Below are 7380 nucleotides of genomic sequence, written 5' to 3'. Positions count from 1 at the left end.
TGATTTCTTTAGCAAAGATCCACTGAGAAAAATCACATAGTTCAAATTTTCTGAACAAGAAGAAATGGTATATAAATATGAGGAAATCTCTCTTCAAAACACTATCAATTCACCTCTATTTCAAAACTATTTATATAATTCTTAGCTTTAAAGTTGGACATGCTCTTTCATAAGTTATGTCAGACATGTTCTACGTCTTTTTTTGTGTTTAAACCAAGCAATCTCATACCTTTTTTTCTTTTTATGTTTTACCCACTTGGCAAAACTAGTTTTAATCTTTACTCCATTTAAGCACATCCTTCTGCCTTAGTAATTTTATTTTCAATGTGGGGAAAAGGGGGAAAAGTCCTTTAAGCTGTGCCATCTCTCTCAGCTTTGAAGCACTGCCAAACTTCTACTTCAAAGCTGTTTCAAGGCTTCAGCTTTGTCACAAAACCATCATGTACAAAGCTCTTAGCAACCCACACAACAGTTTGTTTTTTAAAGTATGCCTTTATTACTGAAGAAAGGTTAACTCTGGTGATTCCATAAATTATCTCTGAAGTATAAACTTCTCTCCAGTATATGGGAAATATCTTGAGACAATACTGTTGACTGGAAAATGTTTCATCATTAAATCAGATTAAATCAAATCACAAAAAAGTGATGTTGTTATATCCTGAAAATTATTTTTACCATGTAGTTTTCCATTTGACTGGTATTCTGTTTCTAAGCATGAGAAAATTATTTTGAAGAAAAGTTCTCAATAGATACCCTAAAAGTTTTGTGATGTTGATCCAAAATCCTAAGAAATTTCACTGGGACTTTTAGTGTCCTAATAATTATTTTATACTTAAATGCATGTGTATGTAAAGAGACCACATATTGGGTTTAAAACATACAAGTTAATTTTTATAAGCATATTAATAAGGTTAACACAGAGAACAAAGAAGATAAGGGTTCTGGTGCAGGTACATGTATGTAGATAGTTGGAATGTTATCAGTTCATCCTTACTGGAGATGGAATCCTTCATGAAGGAGAATTTTATGTTCACATAATAACTAGACTCTAAACACAGCAATAAACTGAGCGGGGTCTGACTCTAGAGGTCTGAATGACTTACACTGTATACCCAGGTGGCATAACCTGTAGTTTGACTCCAGCTTGGCTTTGTGAAGTCTTCCTAGTAAAAAAGCCCAACTTGGTTTTGACCACAGACGTACTCTCAACACTTAAAAGCAAATATGATAGTCTGTGGTCTGACTTGGTCAGAGAAAGAGCTGAGAATGAAGAAAAAAATTATTCTTGATCATGAGATTTATGGTTCTTTACTGGGTTGTTTGGTTATCTTTAGAAGTGAAATCTAATTTTTTAAAATATTTTTTAAATTTCTATTTCCTAAAATTAAGGTGATCTTTTTTGTGTCTTTTTAAGCAACATAATGAAAACCAGAAAATAAATAAATGGTGAAAACTGCATCTTCTAGGATAATATGGTATCAACTGCAAAAGTCTTACCCCTGCTTATGGTACTTGAAATAAACTCTACTGGTCAGGTCCATAAAGCTCTTTTCTCTACAGCTGACTTAATGCATTCTGGGTTACTACAGTGGGTCTGCTAACACCAAGTGAATGAATGCTACAAAAGATTTTCACAAAGTCTAGCACTATCTGTTTAATGCCAAATGACCTTCTGTGCCTGATTAATTGCACAGATTATTGGGAAGGTAAATGGATAATTTTCACTTTGCAATTGCACTTAAGTGGGTTCTAGTGTGTATTGAAGAGACTTATGCACAGGTTAAGACACACTAAATAGTCAATGTCTTTAGCTGCTTTGATCTACTAACTGAACCCAAATTTAAGGATCATATCAAGTATCTTGTAAAATGGAGAAGTTGTGCAACCCAAATGCTGTTTATTTTCTCCCCCCCCCCCCCCCTTTTTTTTCACGTGCATTAAGGTATAAAATATTAACTGGTTTTATCTTAATAAACTTGTAAAGCACATTAAAAACTTTTAACTAATCCCTGAAATTTGATTTGTAAACACAAGTGCCAAAGCAATGAATATAGGAAGCTTTGTGACCAAACAAACTTAGTATACAAGCTTTGCCAAAGTGACATTAAACTTCATTGCAAATTCAGTGAAGCTAAATAACTGTATAAATTGGGTGGTAAAGAAAATAATGAGGAATGCTTTTAGCTCTATCAGCAGCTAATGGAAAAATCAAAAAACAACTTCAGTCTATGTGCCTGATGTGGCAGGAATCAGTAAAACATGCTGAATACTGGATCAGCACAAAATAGAAAGGACTGCATAGTAGAAAGCAGTAAAATCTGAGAAGTGTTCAGAATAAATCAGTTGCAAACTATTTCCATGCAACAGGGTTAGCTGAAAACTCAGGTCAGAGATGCACCAAACTGTTACCTAGAGGTATACCTGCCTTCCACAACTCAATCAGTATTTCCAAAAGTAAAGCACTTCTTGATTTAGACTCTCAGGAAAACTATCTAGATCTAATATCTATTTATCCAGACTGTTGTTAAACTGGAAGAGTACAAATTACACAAAAATGTCACTTTTGAATGAAGGATGATTGCAGTGAAGTACTAGCTCGTCTGATCCTCTGAGATAACGGAAATAATGGTCAATGGTAATAGCACATCATTAAAATATTTTCTACCTCTTCTTTTTCATTTTTAACATTTTGTTTGCTGCGCTTACCTTTAATACAACATTTGTATTAAAAAAAAAAAAAGTTGCTTTGAGCCAAAGAAAACAGTACTGCCTGTATCTTCAAATTTATTTCTGAACAGATAAATTTTTCAAAAATTAGTCTTGTGTATGAAAAAATCCACTTTAGATGTGCCGTACTTTTTAACTAAAAAGGTCAAAAGCAATTTTCACCATTCGTAGTGTATTCCTAGGAAACTATTAATTCAAAGTACAGTTCAGAATGTAAACACAACCATAGACCTGTAAGACTACTTTGACTTTTCACCCTGATTAGAGAACAACAAATTTTGAAATACAGTAATTTCCTCCCAGATACAAATATTTTTTCAACTGTAATAAAAGGCAGGATAGAATATATGTGTGTCTCACTCATCTGATGGGGGAGGGTATTTGGAAGGGCTGTTCCTACTTCAGCCCTACGCTGTTTGCATAATGAGTGGAACAGGTCTCAGAATAATTGCATTCAGCTAACAAACAAGACATATCTTGTTTACCTCAGCTCTGGTGCTTCTGTGCACCCAGCTATCTTCCTTTCTTTTCATATTTTTTACTTAATGTGAAACTCTGTGAGAAGTATAACACTTCATATAGGATGCATGACAACTTTAAACTTAATGCTGACATTTTAAGTCCTTGTTGCCCAAGAGCTACTAATTTAATTAGAGACTGCTGTGCTGGAATTAGCAGAGAAATAAAATACCCCTTCAGAGAAATTTCATTGAAGAAGATTAAGAGAACAAGTGGAAAAAAGAAAATTACATCCGCAAGCCTGTTTCTCTCCACTGACTACAAAAGGAGTGTAGGGTGACTAGCAGAGTTGGACATGTCAAATTGTAGACATCTAATGTTAGCTGAGATGATCTCCCCTTTGTAATTTGAAGATTAACCTTTGGTCTCCCTAGTGGATAGTCATTGAATTTCAGTTTAGATGCTTCCAAGTTTTCAGGGTTTTGGGTTTTTTTTCAGAAAACATTAAAAGTGCAAGGAGTATGAGAAACACTTGAGTTCATTGGGGCACCTATTTAATGTTTAAGTGAGGTTTCTTTTTAAACAATTAAGTTTTATGGTTAGTAACTCCTGTATTTACTTAACTTTTCATGGGGTTTTATTGTCATGATTTCTACCTCAATTTTCATAACTTCTAAAGATCTCAACTATTAAAGACCATCATTGGACTTTCTTGAAAAATGCAATCAAATTTTCAGTGATCTTTACCCTTCTGTTTGAGGTCAGGGAGGAGTAAAGTGAGAGAAAAATAAAAAGCGATTATTGTATTTGTATTCTAAATATATTTACTTCTTCCATCTGTCCTTGATTATTTCCATCAGCGCTGAGATCTACTGGCGTGATATTTAATTGAAAGTAACTTCCAAAATCACGTTTGTGGTAGTTTAGCAGATCTGTGGCTTTGTACTTCTGTGTCAAAAAATTCACACAAGAAACTGTCATGCCCTTATCCAATTGTAGAACTAAATAACATATTCTGCAGCTCACCGATTATTGTTTCAGTTCTGAATACTCTGTGACAACAATTTATGTTTAAGTTACAGTGTTAAAAATAATATTGGTGAATAATACTGCATGATTAGTGTGAACAAATACAATTATGATGTTTCTTAAACTAGTAAGACCAAGGTTACTAAAAAATAAGACAAAGCCTCTGGTACATGTAATAACTTGATTTTGATCTCAATTTTAATTTATTTAAAATACTGTGAACTTGGACTAACCCCACTGAAGTGTTATACTAGGGCAAAAGGACGAGTCTCGTATCTTAGATTTCATGTTCCAGGAGAACTGTTTCAGATGGGGTGAGGCTTGGGTCGCTTCCCTTGAAAGGCTATCTGAACTCTGAAATATTACCATCTTTCCTGCTTATAAAGAAGAAACCTCCTTAACTTGATAACCAGGTGCTGATTTAGATTATTGTATTTTTTTCATAAGAATTAAATATCTACAATAACTGTCAAAGATAAAAGCTAAACCAATTTAAGTAGCTGAAGCAGGTAAAGCCATGCTGCCATGGCTTTCACTAGATCCTTTATAATTGTCTTAATGAAATTAGGTTACCCTAATTAAACCCATCATATGTATCAAAGAATAATGCTTTTAGTTATGCATATGCAGTAGCTAAATAAATTTCAATGTATTTAACATTTTAATAACTAACTTTTTATTTCTCTAAATATGCAAATAAGATAGCTGAACTATCACAACCTCAATTCTCCAGCTACAGATGGTCTTAATGTTGTCAGATCAGTAGGTCAGGAACTTCTCCCCACCCCACCGATGACCTACAACTGACCTGCATTAAACTGCTAAACCAAGGTGTATTTTATTGCAGGTTCACTGGAGATCCCTATCCTTAGGCAAAACCTTCACACACTATAAATAGATTCTGAGCACCTCTTTCGTCTTGTCTCTGAAGTGACTACAGCTGTAAGAGATAACGTATAGGCTAAAGAGAAGCCGTATTTGAACCCCTTTCAAACTACTGACTTCTTGGGCATGGTAGCATGAAGCTCCTGATGGTGTTGCTAGTGAATTGTTGCAGTCTGTGCCGAGTCCTCTGTCGCTGCAGCTACGCTGACAACAGCATCTTACCTAGTTTAAATTTCGCTGAGACATACGTACACACATGAGGTGCATACACCGCACTAACTGCACTATATGTATGTGTATGTTGAGACAGTCAAACCAATGGTAGCCCATCTGCAGGATAATTTTGTGTATCCTTTGTCAGTGCTTTAGAAGAACTGCTGCTGTCAACATTAAGAGATGTTGAACAGTGAGAGTGGAGGCACAGTGTGCGCTGTGTCCATGCAGGGCTCAATGCTAAAAGGCAGGAGGTATCCGGTTGCCTTTACCATGGCTGGTGGTAGAGGTGGCGAGAGACCCTCCATTTGGCCCCTGACAGTAAGGAAACTATAAATCTTTTCTTCAGTCCCTGAAATAATCTATGTGGCACAATAGAAAAAGCATTTACATGTTCTCTGCTCTTCTTCTTTTTTTTTTCCATCCCCCCAGTTAATTTGAGGGCTGTTCACTGTCTCTTGGCTAAAAGAGCTTTCCATTAGCAGATACAGTTTCATCAGCATTATATAGTTTTGTGAAAATATACTGATACTGAAAGTTTGTATTTTCTGATTATTCCTATGGGACACTTTTGCAGATGGAGAGGAATGGTACTGGTTTCATTAAGTACACTCTAGTGAGTTGGTCCTGTGTTTGAATGTGAACACATGGATGTCTGTGTATGTGGGCCCCACCGATTGAGGACCTGTATTGGCATATATTAGTATTTCATTCCTTGGAGAGAGAAAGCAGTTAGTGAACAGAAAGGGAGTAACTTAAAGTTATTAAACTTTGCAGTTAAATATAGATGAATATTTTTTGTATGATGTAAATGGATGGTTGCAGATACCCATGCATTCACCAGGCCCATTTTCCAAGCCCAGGTGACTTATGTGGTGTTACTCTCAGAAGGGAGGCACCTTACAGTGAAGCCAGGATTTCATTGTTGGCATAATCAAAAGTTTTAACTGTAGCTAAAATATTACAAACCGGTATTATTGCTAGTCATTTACATTGTAACATTCAGTGGACACTAGCACCACAGTCCCAGTTATCTACTTAATACAAAATAAATCTCCTTAACAATATTAGAGATAAAGCTTGCTATACAAAAACACCCTTTCTGGCGAACTCTCCCTTTTCTCTGGCGTTACGCTCACCACTTCCCTGCTCCTCTGTGTCCTAAGGTCAGTGGTTTCAGTGCGTGGGGTGGGGCACAATGTTAAGATGAGCTGTGAGCATCCTGAGATGTTCAATGGGAAGTTGTTCCAGGTAGAAGAGTTCATCTTCCTTTGCTGGAATTGCATGTTCCCAATTCCTAAGTTTGTATTACTGTCAGTAACCAGCCTCTGGTGAGTTTTTGATACCCCTGGGACCTCTAGTACTGTTCTCTCCTCTTGCCTTCAAGGCCTTTGCTATCACCTCTTGCCTGTACGACTTTATGCTTCATCATTATTCCATGGTCATAGACAGTTCATTGCACACAGCATATCTACTTGTTATTCATACCTGTGTCAAAATTCTTAACAGTAGACATTACACCACACAATTATACAAAGCTAAGCAAAACTGAAACAAATTAGGCAATAGCTATCTGGTCATTAGGTGGTTGCTGCTGCAGCTAAACAAGCTGAACAAAGTTCCAGGCAAGCCAAAACAAGACAAAGCATAACAAATCCTGAAGCCCTTGTTAGCCTAGCACAAAGCCTATGACCTGTTATTAGCAATCATAGTACAGTGTTTACTGGTTTGCAGGATTCACGTGGCAGTGTGTCTGAGCTGATTACCCCAGCAAAGGGCAGCTACCTGGCTTCTCCAGTGAAATTCATGCACACGTGGTCAGTCTTGAGTGCTAATAGTATAAAAGCCTGGTCACGTGTATATGTCTGTTTTGGTATTCATCGTTCTGAGTGCACCATTGACTAATAATTGTGAAAGTTAACAAAACCTGTATCATTTAAAGAACTAGTTTATGATATTTTAGCCTGTGTGCATAGAAGTAACAAGGTGGTGTACCACAATGTTATCAGAGACATGTACAGTGTCTCTGATTTTGCCAGCTTCCTTAAACTCAAAGGTTCTGACTTC

Source organism: Accipiter gentilis, chromosome 20, assembly GCF_929443795.1.
Source record: "Accipiter gentilis chromosome 20, bAccGen1.1, whole genome shotgun sequence".
Lineage (NCBI taxonomy): Eukaryota > Metazoa > Chordata > Aves > Accipitriformes > Accipitridae > Astur > Astur gentilis.
The sequence above is the reverse complement of the archived record's forward strand: the minus strand, read 5'-3'. Positions refer to the sequence as shown.